Consider the following 13,543-nt stretch of genomic DNA (forward strand, 5'->3'; position numbering starts at 1 on the left):
ATTAATAATGGGCTTAATATCAAAATCTTACTTTACTGATAAAAGAAAATGTTGAAGCTTAAGTGTCAAATTTATATTTATCTTAAATTCTAATCTCTCATCTCATTCATTATAGTTATTGATGGGTCATGGATCAAAAGTCAAAACCATTTTGTTAATTGGGTTATTATAGTGTGGATTTTATTCATTATTGATTTAAGTGTCATTTTCATACATAAGGTTTGACCAACTACCCAGGTTTAGTATCTGTTTTTTAATTTCTTGCAAATCAACACCTGACATTTCCAAAATCATGTTGCGCTTTTAGATATGCTTATTTACTGATTTGCTTTTTGAAAAACAAAAGACACTTTTGACAAGCTTCATTTTGAAGCTTTTTGAGGAGTTTACCAAAAACACTTTTTACTTTTTAACAAATAAATAGCAAATAAACAAGTTTTAGAAGTGCGCCCAAACACCCCCTTAGTAGTTTTTGTTAACCTCGTTTGTTTTTTCCATTAACTCTTCATTGAATTAATTCATAAGTATTTTAAGAATCACAATTGAAATAACGAATCTTATTTATTTTTATCATTTAACAAATTTCATATAATATACAGGTTCAAAAGTTACTAAACTAATAATACAAATTTATTTCATTGCCTCATTGTTTTCAAGGTACAACCCATCCATACATATATTTTATAAGTTACAAAAGTGGCATTTGGTTTGATCCTAACGTTGTGTTTATAAACTTTTAAGGAATATTTATTCGAAATTTTGGATGGGTTCAATAGTCCAATTATATATTCTTTATATCCATATTTATTGGTGTCAAACATTGAACTCCAACACTCATTGTGACGATGAAGTTGATCTAAAAACTTGACCTTCACGCCTAGTTTGAGATCAACTTCATTGTCACGATGAGTTTTGATGTCACGTTTTAGTTTCTTATTCGTTGTTAAATCTCATTGTGAAGATGTGGTTGGGATGGGTCTTTCTTGAAAATTAATAAAATGGGTGAACACTAACGAACTCTGTCTCTTGAGATGCGTCATTTTAGGAATTTAACGCAACTAATTATTTCACATACAAAGAATGAGGGGCAATTGTTGTCCATTAAAAAAACTGTTTTAGTGTTATTAAATCCAAAAACTTCAATCGAAGCCAAAAAATATTGATTAATCCCCTCCGAATCTCCGATCACTCTTTATGAAAAGAAATCTTGAATCCGTCAATGATTATATGGTTTCTGATCGTTACGAAAACACTATTTTATTAAAACTATAAACACTTTATTTAATCTCAAAATCTATTTTTGAGTTGGAAGTAACTTGAGTTAGTTGGCAACTTGATCAATCACAAAGTACACCATACAGCATGTCTTTAATAAAAAATAAAATAAAAATCATTAGGCCTGTGTCTCCATGTCTCCTAAAATGTACCCAACTCATCTTTTTGCTTGTGTATGATCACAACTTCATAAAAATTGACATATTATATAACGTGATTTAGTTTGACATTATGTTTATAATAGATGTTTATTAAAAATAATATATTTTAAGAGATATTTACTCCAAACAATTTCTAATTTTCTTGTGCATATATTGTAAGTTATTAATCATAAATACATCATACATGTTTATTGATCTGTATTCGCCGGTTTTATATCGTATAATACTTGACCTCATAATTCTACTAATACCATAAAAATACAAATGTAGGTTTTGAATACTCAAAAAAAGACTGTATGGGCACATTTATACATAAGGAATTCAACTCAACTCGACTCCAAACAAAAGGGTATATGTAAACAATATACATACCACTCAATGCACAACATATAGATAACATAGTTCATGAACCGAACATTCAATATGTACGAGCTAAACCACGGTTCCAACTCTTAACCTTGTTATAATTTTGCAACTTACAGGCGAGTATGAAGTTGCCATTCAGTTTAACCTTGGACCGATCACCATTGGACTATCAACCACAACCCGAATCACTGGAACCCTTCGTCGAGCTGATAGCATTGCATTCAATCGGTCTATTTGGATCAAAAGCTGTCTTATTTTCTGCACAACAGATTGGTAAACTCATTAATTGTATGTTTTAGAAAGTGCACAACAACCATAAGGTACACACCACACATATTTGAGGAGTGTAAACAAACCAAACCGAGAATGAGCTCGTTCTAAAGCTCGAGCTCTGCTCATGAATTGTTTTTTCAAGTTTGGGCTTGGCTCGTTTATGATCTATTAATTAATTTATATACATTTTTAATTATATTTATATATATTTGGAAAAAAAAATACCTTTTACGAGCCAAAGCTCGGCTCAAGCTTGATTGTGCAATGTAAACTTAACACATACAAGCAGTGTTGCAAAAATCCCGACTAGGCGTCGATTAATCCCCGATTAATCGCTAGTCCCCACTTCACTGATTAATTTTGGGCTAATCGGTCAATGGTCAAAACCGGCCAAAATCGACGATTTTTGGCGAGATTCCGACCAAAATTAGCGGTTTCCGGCGAGATTCAAGCCTATTTCCGACCAAAATGTGTTTATGTATGTATAAAACTGTAATTTACATATAAAATATGTGTCTCTGTATATAAAATTGAAAATTATACATTAAAGTCTGCTCCGATTATTCTTAATCGCTAGTCCCACCCCACCTCCCGATAACTAAACTAGCTTTATTTGAAGCTCGAGCTTGCTCAAATAAGCTCGAATCGTTTCGAGCTTTTTATCACTCGTCTAGCTTACAGACTCACTCAAATGATTCAAAAAGCTATGTTTGTATATGAGTGCAAGAATATCAATATATCTAACATTCTAACCCACTTTGGCATATTATCAAACACTTGGTGTGCATAATATTATTAACCATCACAAACAAACTGTTTAACCAACTAACCTCATCTTTGTGCTTCAACATAACCAGCAGCTTCTCCTTGTCACCATTCTCCACCATCCTCCGCCTCCGCCGCCACCGGTTAGCGTACACAGTCACCGTCACAAACGCACCCACCGTCGCAATAACCGACCAAACCCCAATTCTACTTCGAACCCAAGAACTCAAAACCCCCAAACGTGTAGCTTCAATTGGCTGTGGTGATTCACGGGTGGTTATCTCATGTGGGTTTGTTGTAGATGACTCAGATGATGCTGGTTCTTGAGGTGGTTGTTGAAGAGGTAGGTCCCAGCAGGGCTCAGTTGGTCCCGCATGACTCACCTTGAACAAGGATGTCTGCGCAAAGACCATCTACTCCCGCAGGACCCACCATGCTCAGTTGGTCCCGCATGACTCACCTTGAACAAGGTTTAACTTAATGCCTTAGAAATTTCGAAAAGGAAAACCTACACGCAGGTCAGATAGAGGGTAAAGATTAGCCATCCTACCAAGTGCAAGTGACGGTTTTACCCGCACAATCACGAAGGAGGAGGCGAAACTTTAACCCATCATCAACCACGTTCAAAGGTTCTTATTCTAAACACTTGGAAAATTGCTAATTCAAACTAAGTATGCAAGTCATAAGTTTATAAAGCAAGGAACCCAAGGAAGGAAATAACAATCTTATACGCAAAAAGATTAATATTTCACAATCTATTACAAGAATGGCTGGGTAACTACCCGCCTAAAAGAAATCTATACAAAGTTAAGTCTATCCAAGCAGTAGGAAGGGATCTTCAGGATCAGGCTTCAGGGCCACCTCCGCTTGGACCAGCACCGTCAGAGCGCGGCTGCCCAAGGAAAGCCTTAAGGATGTTTAGCCCATCATCAGCAGCAGCAGCTTCATTCACCTTCTCCACCACTGGATGCGGGAAGGCAGCGTACTGGTTCACAGCTTGGTCATAAGCAGCTTCAGTATTGACATTGAATAAAGGGAAGTTGGAGGGCGGAAAGCCTCTCTCAGCAAACCCTAGACCAAGCAGGAAGCCAGTCTTCTCCCCATCCTCATGAGAAGCGTTGAGGGCTGCGCTCATCGCATCGTCATAAGAGGTCTCTGAAAGGACCCGACGCACAACCTACAAAAGAATACAAGTTAGAACATTTTCTAATTACGAGCGGAAAGCGTAAAGAAAGATAAAGATACCTGAGGCAACGCTTCTCGAAGCAGCCATTGGAGGGTAGCTTGACTTTCTTTGTAAGCACGTTCGGCTCCGCTTTTATCAAGGTTGGCAAGTTGAACTTCCTTGGCGGCAGCCTCTTCGACGCTTTTAAGTTTCCTTTCAGTACGGTCAAGCACCCCCCTCTGGTCAAGGATCTCCTGCAGCTTCTTGGCATCTTCCATTGCCAAGGCGTCATGAGCATGCTGAAGAGCCTTTAATTTGCATTTAAGCTGCTCATTCTCTTCGCGAAGCGGCTCAGCAACAGCTTCAGCCTTAGCAGCCCTCTCAGTTGAGTTTCGCGCAGTCTCCTTAGCCAGCCGAAGCTGTTCATTCACAGCTTGGGCAGCCTTGGAGCGGGCCTCGAGTCGCGCCTGGACTTCAACCTCGAGGGCCTTGAATGCTCTCTCCTTCTCGGCGGCAGCAGCGGCCAACTGCCGGTTCTCCTCCCGCAGAGCCCGCGTCTCAGATATTTCTTTGGCGCGAGCTGCTTTTAACTTGTCGTTTTCACGACAAAGCAGCTCGACGCGGGGCTGCATCCGGGCTTGGAGAACCCGAAGCTCATTGGTTAGCCTACCCTCCTGGTAGCTAGCCATGGCTTCCCCCAACGCACCATGAGGAGCAGCGTGGCGAGCCCAATCCACGCACTCCACAGGGGTGCGAAGGGTTGTTCCTCGGCGTATGTTCCATCTTGGAACATACACTTCATTGGAATCCGACACTGCAAAAGAAACAGACAGTTAGGAAAAGATGACAAAAATATACAAAGGAAAAAGAACCCTACGTACCTGTAGGGTCAATAACAGGCCGATAGCCGCCAAACCCATCACCTGAACCCAAAGGAAATCCATCCAACAGGTCAGGCAGACGGGAAGGTGGCATAGATCGGCGGGAAGCCCGGCGCGTACCTGATGGTCCGGCCATCGGTGCCGGTGGCGCAGGTATAGTGGCAGCCGCTGTGGTAGCCATTGTTGGCACCACCTCCTCAGCAACAGTAACCGCCGGCTCCGTGAAAGATGCTGTAAAAATTGCACTCACGGCCGGCGGAGACACCTTCTCAGCTGGAACAGCCTCAGGAAGGCTGGAACCAGCGGAAGCAGGCGCAGACGCCTGGGTCGACGCCTCGGGAAGGCTGACCGAGCCTACCGTCATTGGCGGGGGAATACTTGCTCCAACTCCACCCTAGAATGCGTCAACATCCGCACCTGCACAAGCAAAAGTGTTAAATTTATTTGAAACAACAAATCTAGACAAGAATTATGGGGGTACTTACGGGGTTTCTTGAGCTTGAACATACGGACGAGTGGGGGCGAACCCGATGGAGCCGGCCTCTTGACACCGGTAACCGTCGTCGTCGCTGCCTCCCCGGAGGTATCACCTACAGCCTCCGGAGCGGTGGTCTCCTCACCACCGGGCTTCCCCGCCACCTCTGCATTATCTGACTCCGAGTCAGATAGGACTACCGGGCCGGCCGTAGAGGCCACCTTCTCCTTGCCTTTCCCGATGGCAGCCTTTTTCTTCCGCACCAGTGGAGGACCTTCTGCGGATTCCTCAGAAGAAGAAATGTCAACTCCAGCAGCAGGCACAGCATTGAGAGGTTCAGGATAGAAGATAGGCTTACCTGGCCGTCGGTGGCTCAGGATCTCTTGGCCTGGCGGGTAAACCTCCACGAACCGACCCGCGGTCTGCTCTAAGATGGGCAACTCGTTCTCGTCCAGAGCACGAGTACCCATCCGCGCAGGACCATCTTCCTCCCGCGGATTCAGGAGCGACTGAAGATCGTTACCCTCTGAAATCAACAAGAAAGTTAGAAAAAATCATAGTCAGCAAAAAGAAACAAGACATACCATAAGGGACAGAGTTCGAACCATATTCGAGGACGATCGGAACCTTATCCGCATTCGCCGCCTTCCACACCCGGCTCATCCCCAGCATCACCATCGCCGACTCTGGAAAACGGAAAACCGGGGACTGGACCCGGGATATCTTCGAGAACCATTCCGCCTCCTCATAGTTGAGGGCGGGAAGGTTCGGAAGCGCCTGGCCATTCTTGAACTTCATAGCGATGGGGATGGCGCGAGCGGATATGAAAAAGAACTCTCTTCTCCATGAGCGAAGACTCCGCTCGGTGGTACAAATCTTTAAACCCTTGATACGGGTTGTAAGAGTGTACCACCCTTGGATGCACCTCCATGTATAGAAGGTCATCAGGCGGTCAACGAGGGGCTCAAGGCCCAGTATCCGGCACACCCACTCAAAGTGCCGGACCTTGGCAATGGCCATGGGGTGCACCTCTGTCAGGTGCACACCGTGCCTCTCTAGGACACGGTACACAAACTTTGTCAACGGAAACCTAAGGTTCCCGTAGACAAAGAATGCAGCATAAACCCCGATCTTGCCACTAGGGGCATCGTACACAGTATGGTGGGGCTCAGGAAACTCAGGCTCGAGAGACTCGAGCATGAACTTCCTGACGATATACTGGTACAGCTCGACAGGAAGAGAACACTGGCATTCGCCAGCAGTCTTCTGATCATCAGCATCGTGAGAAGACATGGTGGAAGAAAGAAGAGATTTCAGAGTAATGCTTTACTGGAAAGAGAAATTCGCCGGAAATTACTGGAGAAGAAGAGATGAAAGTGGAAAGTGTGAATTGCAAATAACCCTCTCCCCCTTTATATAGTAATCGCAATTAATGCGATGAAATTAATACGGAAGAGAGAGAAGTTAAAGGTGCAATGAAACTATGACGCGTGGCAAAGGCAAGCTGGCAACAGCTGTCAAAAGGACGTGTGCCAGAGATTTCGCGGCTACGCGCCCGAAATCCCGTGCCCACGCGCCTGAAAAAGCAACTGGAATGACCACATAATGTCATGTCGCCATAACTTCTGGCACGTCCTGACAGAGTCAGAAGAAACCGTCGCACGACGTTTGAGGTATTGGGTTGTTATCCATCCACCAACTCTTCAAATTTCAAAATTTAAAAAATTTGAAGACTAAGGTTCAAAAAAGTAAGCGGGAAAATACCCCTTACCTTGGCAAACAAGTAACCATAAGCCGGGTGTGGGTACAGTGTAAAGGCAAAACCCTTCACATACCTAACACCCGCAGGGAATTGAAGCCAAAATATTTGGCAACCAAGTAACCATAAGACGGGTGCGGGTACAGTGTAAAGGCAAAACCCTTCACATACCTAGCACCCGCAGGGAATGGGCGCCAGGAATACCTTGGAAGTAAAGTAACCGTAAGACGGATGCAGGTACAGTGTAAAGGCAAAACCCTTCACATACCTAGCACCCGCTGAGAATTGAAACCAGGAAGGATCTTCTGGGCAATGCTTGTGAAAACGAAATAATATCCCCGCATAGCGGGAACATCGAGTACTACGTTGTTTGAGGCTCCAAGATGGAATTGGTGGTTTAAACATAATTGATCACTATGTTCAAAAACTACCAGAACCACAGGGAGAATCCGCACAACTAAGACTCAATGCTCCTGACTTGCGGGGAGGTTACAGACCTACCCGCATCATACCCAAAGACCAAGCAGGAAACTCGGGAATTTCTGCAAGTGACAAGGACTTCCGCGGGAAGAACCCCCATGGAAAACCTTACAAAAACCCCTTTTCAAAACCCTTTGCTTAAGTCCAAAAGTTCACCTCACTTTATTAGACATTCGTGAGAAGAACATTGGACTGGGGGGACTTGAAGAGGTAGGTCCCAGCAGGGCTCAGTTGGTCCCGCATGACTCACCTTGAACAAGGATGTCTGCGCAAAGACCATCTACTCCCGCAGGACCCACCATGCTCAGAGAAGCCTACGCGCAGTATGCAAGCTGCATACGCAGGGAAAAGCCTCCCAATGGTAAAGTAACCCGCCTGTTCCCGCAGTTGCGGATACAAGCCATCAGGGAAGGCTACCCGCACAACATAGCTACACGCATAAGGCTTAACACTTACAAATATTCAGTGTCACCTGAAAGAATGAGCAAAGGCGGGAGGGGGAAAACTCCCGCCAAAACGGGCCAGTCTGTATGATGGAGGATCTTTTGCGTGATACCTGACGAGGTAAAGACAAAAGATCTGACCAAGAATGCGACAGCTCACTGACAGCAGCGTGGCAGACAGCACGCCACAGCACTGTGACCAATGGCCGCCGCCTGCCCACCAACTCCTGCCAGACCACGTGCCTAGCCTGCAGTTGGTAGAAGACGAAGAGTGCACGGCACGCCTGCTCTGTGTCAGCCGCTACCTATCCACCACTCACAGGTAGGGCACGTGCATAGGTTACAGTTGGTAGCGTGTTGGGCCGGCTAAACCCCTTGGAAACCCACCTTCGGCTATAAAAGACAGCAAATGGTATTATCATTTCATCATCTACTATCTCGTATAACTTACTTGATAATTGCTCTAATAGTATTCATATACTTTTATATTTAAAGAGCAATATAGACTGATTCTCACGCCGGAGGGTGGTCACAAGGAGGAACCCCCCCCCTTCTCAGTGACGAGCTTACGGTGTCTGTTTTGCAGGTTCCTTGAAGTACAACTTACTCTGCTGGACCTAACTTTCGTGGGAAACATTACTTAGCCCCCAGATTACCCATAATCTGCCCGGGGTCACTTAGTGTTTCTTCAGTTGTTGATATTGGTGGATATCTGGGTCTGTGAAATTGGTGAGAAGTACGGCGTCGGAATCGGCTTCATCAGAGCTTGATGGTTGTATTGTTTCCCACTCGTCGTCCATGGGTAACGAGAAGTATAGATTTTTTGAAGATGGTGGTTCTAGAGTGAGGTGTGTAGATTCTCACTGGATATTTATTGATTGATTGACTCCTTGTCGTTGGTAATTACTAATTAGTGACGTGGTTGCTATTATTTATTATCAGTTCGTGTCTTAACGTGTTTAACAAGTTAGAGATGAAGTAATTAGCACAAGCATCAAACATGAAAATAACTCGTTTTAATAATTGATTTTGATAATTTGAGCATGGCTGTATACATTTTATGTACCAAGAAAGAGAATTGATGTACTATAGTATCTTAATTTTAACTATATTTCAAAAAGTATAAAATTGCATGACACATTTTTTTTGCTAAACATGTCTTATCGTGTCAAAAGCCCATTAGGCTATGTGTAGTGAAGGGGCTACAAATTTGGTGAATTGCGACACGTAGCGCCCAGTCAACAAAGGGTAGAAATTTGTTTTTGGGATGTAATGGTGTTGTAGGCTAATATATATAATATATAAATATATATATAATATATATATATATATAATATTTACACACACATCACAGCAACAAATATATCCCCCCCTATCACCCCACATTTCGCCCCAGGGGGGGGGGGTGCTCGCCCTCATCGCCCCAGATTTGCCGTGAATTCCCCGGCATTATGAGCTTATCTCGTATTTCAAAATAAAAACAAGAAACCGAAATCACAAAAAAAAAAGTGAACGACATATACCTAAACAGATGTGAAAACCTTTTTATCTCTCACTCCCAAATAACTTGCATATTCAAATTTTCAATTTATGATGGGTTAGACAATTAAGCAATTTCGGTTTAATTGTTATTTTTTAAAACAAAATAAAATTCTTGATTGGAAAGTTGAGTTCAAAATGTTGGGGTTGGGACACTGAAAATAATAAGGATGGTGCAAATGGGTCGTTATGTTTAATACTAGGTTAGATTCTGTGTTAAAAAGACCCAACCCAAACTGTCAAAACCGAACCGTTTTGACAATATAGCTGACCGGGGTAAACCTACCAATTCAGTTTATGTATGCAAATTACCATACTTAATCACTCTCAAATCAATGACAATTTAATCTTTTATGTAGTAGGAAAAAACAGCTTTCTTATTTTTCTTCATTCATGTAGCTAAACTGTGAACCTTTTTTTTTGTGCATGTAGCAACTCTTATTATTCAATGTATTGAGTGTGATTAATTACTTGTTATATCATACAAATGATGAATTGAAAAATTTTATTTGACCTGTTTCCAAACAAATTAACGTGTTGATTTGAATAACATATTCTGAACCGTCTTAACCAGCCAGTCGTTGTAGCATAGTGGTAAGTATTCCCGCCTGTCACCCGGGTGACCCGGGTTCGATCCCCGGCAACGGCGTATTAATTTTGAACTTCCCATTTTATAAGTGCAAAGTTTATAACTCATTTTTTTTTTCTGTTAATTTTTAACTCAACTAAAGAGCAAATTGAACATGAAGTTCAAAACAACTATTACTATAATCATACAATTTACTACTTTTTTCTGTTAAAGCATCCAAAACCGATTCAAACTCATTATTAGACGCGCTTTCCAACCTATAAGACTAGCAAGTAGCAACTGAAGAATAACCCGCACTCATCATGAAACTATACATTATCACCAAAGTTTCCGTAACTTTTCACACGATTCTCAAATAATCCAGCGATAAATGTCGTCCTAATGGCTGAACTAAAAGAGAGCATTAGACCAACTGGAGTGTTACTTATGATTTAAAGTTATAAAAGGCCAAAAGTACACTTAAATAATGCGATTAATGCCTCGATACATCTTTTAACACTGAAATCACCGTAGAAAGATCACAAATGATAAAAGCAGCACGGATATGACGACACCAGCTAATAAAACAAGGAATGAAGTGAGACAGCAGATTGTTACGGTAGTGCATACTAACAACTATGTGGAAACGATTCTCGTCAATATCTTTCTAATAATCACACGAAACTTTGAGGAACCAAATGTATTTAAGTGCGTAAGTAAAATCAAAAGTGTAAACAACAGCTGGTTTTGAAATCAACAACAATGTTATGTACAAAGGGAAACACATTAATGTTGAAATGCTCGCATGAATGTTGCACGAACGATCTTAAAGTAAGACCAGAAGATTTGCAGCTAATAATAAGTGAACAATAAGATAATAAGCTTATCCCTTAAATCATCATTGTTTCTCTATAGATCTCTAAGATTGAAATACTAATAATGTTATGTTAAATCTTTTACAAAGAAAAATAGGTGGCTTTATTATTCTAGATTCCCACACCGCTAGAGGGAAGATACAGGTGAGTAGGCGTGTATTATAAGTAGGGGAATGGGCAATCGGATTACTTACTTACCTGGACGGGGTCAATGGGCGATCAAGAAGACTCATGGCCTAGGTTGGTGACCTCCATTGCACTTAGGAGGGATGCCCGCCTAAGGTCGGCCCAAGTGGTCGAGCCTACGTCATAATTTGTGGCAGTGGAGGCCTGCGTTCGCGCGGCCTCTACACAATCTTTGAGTTTAGTGTTCTGTTTCAACCACATTCAATATTAACATTTCTTCTGTATGAACACTTTGATAATTTCCTGAATTTGCAACATTGTCACAAATCTTTAACTAATGATGGTTATTGGTCATTTTACCAAGGGTAAAATAGTTATTTTTAAAATGATAAAACGTCATTTTATCTCAGGAACCAAAAGAGTAATAATTTGAGTGAAAGTAGAGGTGATATTTGTAATTTCTTTAACTCGAGAACAAAATGTAACGACCCGTATAGATTTTGGTACAAAATAACAAAAATCATGACCGCTGAGTACCGTGCTTAGGTCAAGTATATTTTGTTGTTGCCGAGATCGCTAGATTGTAACTGGGATAATACTTTATTACAAGAAAGTGTGAAATTAAGATGAATAACAAATAAACGTCTATACATTATTTTGAAGAAAACTACCATAACAACCACGGATTTACTATGTCAATTAAGGCTATATGGCTGACAATTCGTATCTTAATAGGTTTAACAGGTAAGAAGCGACGCGCGTAACACAAATATCGAACATGAATACGACTCATTTAACTAGTTTATATGTCATGACTATACGACAATTTTAAGTTTTGTGTACCAATAAAGGTAAATGATGGAGTATAGCCTAGTAATTTCAATTATTTAAGAAAATAAAAAATCATATAATTGCCAACCCTTTATTTAATTTATAATGTATATTAAAAGTAATTTTAAATTAAAATGCAAACTAGATTAGAATTTACCAAGTACATGAACTTTATTCATAACGTTTTTCTAATAAAAATATAGCACTATTTGTAGCATCTTCAACATGGTTTTCAGTATTCACAAACTTTGATGTATAAAGACCTGGAGTGAGTGAGATAAGATTTGTAGAGTTGAAAGGAGAGAAAAGACGTGTAATTCGTATAAGTCGAAAGAGAGTTCGTGTGGCATGTGGAGAATTCTCCGAATAGTCTGATGTGATGCGATATATTATACAAAGCATTTTTAATTATTTTGTCAAAATTTAAGAGACTAAAATACAGTTTTAGTCTTTTATAATATTAGATATTGTGAAATGGGTCCTTTATCAAAATAATTTTCAAGTATTGTTCTTTATATGGATTTTCGTCATGTTTTTAGTCCTTTTCGTTAACAAGTGTTAAGTTTTTAGTTAAATCATCTCATATACACTGCACATGAAGACATTCAAGTCTTCATTACTCCTTAAATGACTGTTTTTGTAAACATAATAAAAATTGTAATCCAATCAAAATTAATAGGTACTTAACTGAAAAACTTAGTATTTTTTATTATTTTAATAAAAATGACTGAGATAAAAATCTATTTAAATGACAATGACTGATACTCATTTCATAGCATTCAATGTTACAAAGATTAGAAATTATACTTAGTCCATTTAAAAACTTTCATTCATTGCATGAATACCAAACTAAACATTCACCAAATTGGAAATATCAAAATACTCATGGAAAACGTTTGTGTTGAAGCTTCATGAAAAAACAAGGCCATTAAGAAGGTGACATTTAGCGAAACGTCTAGGCTGTAAGGGTTTTTTCTGTTGCGAACCCATAGACAAATTGTAAAGCCCCATTACCGGTAGCCCTACTTTCGCGTTGGATTTACTCATAAACGCAGTTCTAACATCAGAGTTAATTAAAACATTCGCGGAATATAAAAGCTTCCATAAAACATTTCATAACAAAACACATATTGTCTTAAAACAACATCTTGTCTTTCAAAATAAACAAAACATTAGACTTAAACGTCTTGAGTCTTCCGATGCCAGCCTCTTATTCAGTGCCACGTGCCTCCTCAAGCGAGCTGCCTCATCCTACTCACATGCGTGCATACTAAAAGTCAGCAACGCTGAGTGAGTTCTAGTTAATCATACATTATACAATACACACAAACTTATATTCTTTCATTCATACTTTCATACTTTCATACTTTCTTTTGTATTAACTTGCTTTCATATCTTACGTTATAAAGAGCATTACACCCTACATTCCTCGAGTATTATTAGGGCTCGGTACCTAGAGTATTATTAGGGCTCGGTACCCTCTTTCCTCGAGTATTATTAGGGCTCGGTACCCTCTTTCCTCGAATATTAGTAGGGTTCGGTTCCCTGGTTCTCGAATATT

At 40.6% G+C, this 13,543-nt stretch overlaps 2 non-coding genes across 2 annotated transcripts; both read left to right on the forward strand.

Annotated features, from left to right (window-relative positions):
* Positions 1–10,159: 10,159 nt before the first annotated feature.
* TRNAD-GUC (transfer RNA aspartic acid (anticodon GUC)) lies at positions 10,160–10,231 on the forward strand. The gene has a single exon. It is a non-coding gene; the product is annotated as a tRNA-Asp (tRNA).
* A 984-nt stretch (positions 10,232–11,215) lies between these two features.
* On the forward strand, positions 11,216–11,376 carry LOC143601414 (U1 spliceosomal RNA). The gene has a single exon (XR_013147645.1). It is a non-coding gene; the product is annotated as a U1 spliceosomal RNA (small nuclear RNA).
* The last annotated feature ends 2,167 nt before the right edge of the window (positions 11,377–13,543 follow it).

This window comes from Bidens hawaiensis, unplaced genomic scaffold (assembly GCF_021521415.1).
Source record: "Bidens hawaiensis isolate Kalapana, Puna unplaced genomic scaffold, B.hawaiensis_p1.1 tig00056207_1, whole genome shotgun sequence".
Lineage (NCBI taxonomy): Eukaryota > Viridiplantae > Streptophyta > Magnoliopsida > Asterales > Asteraceae > Bidens > Bidens hawaiensis.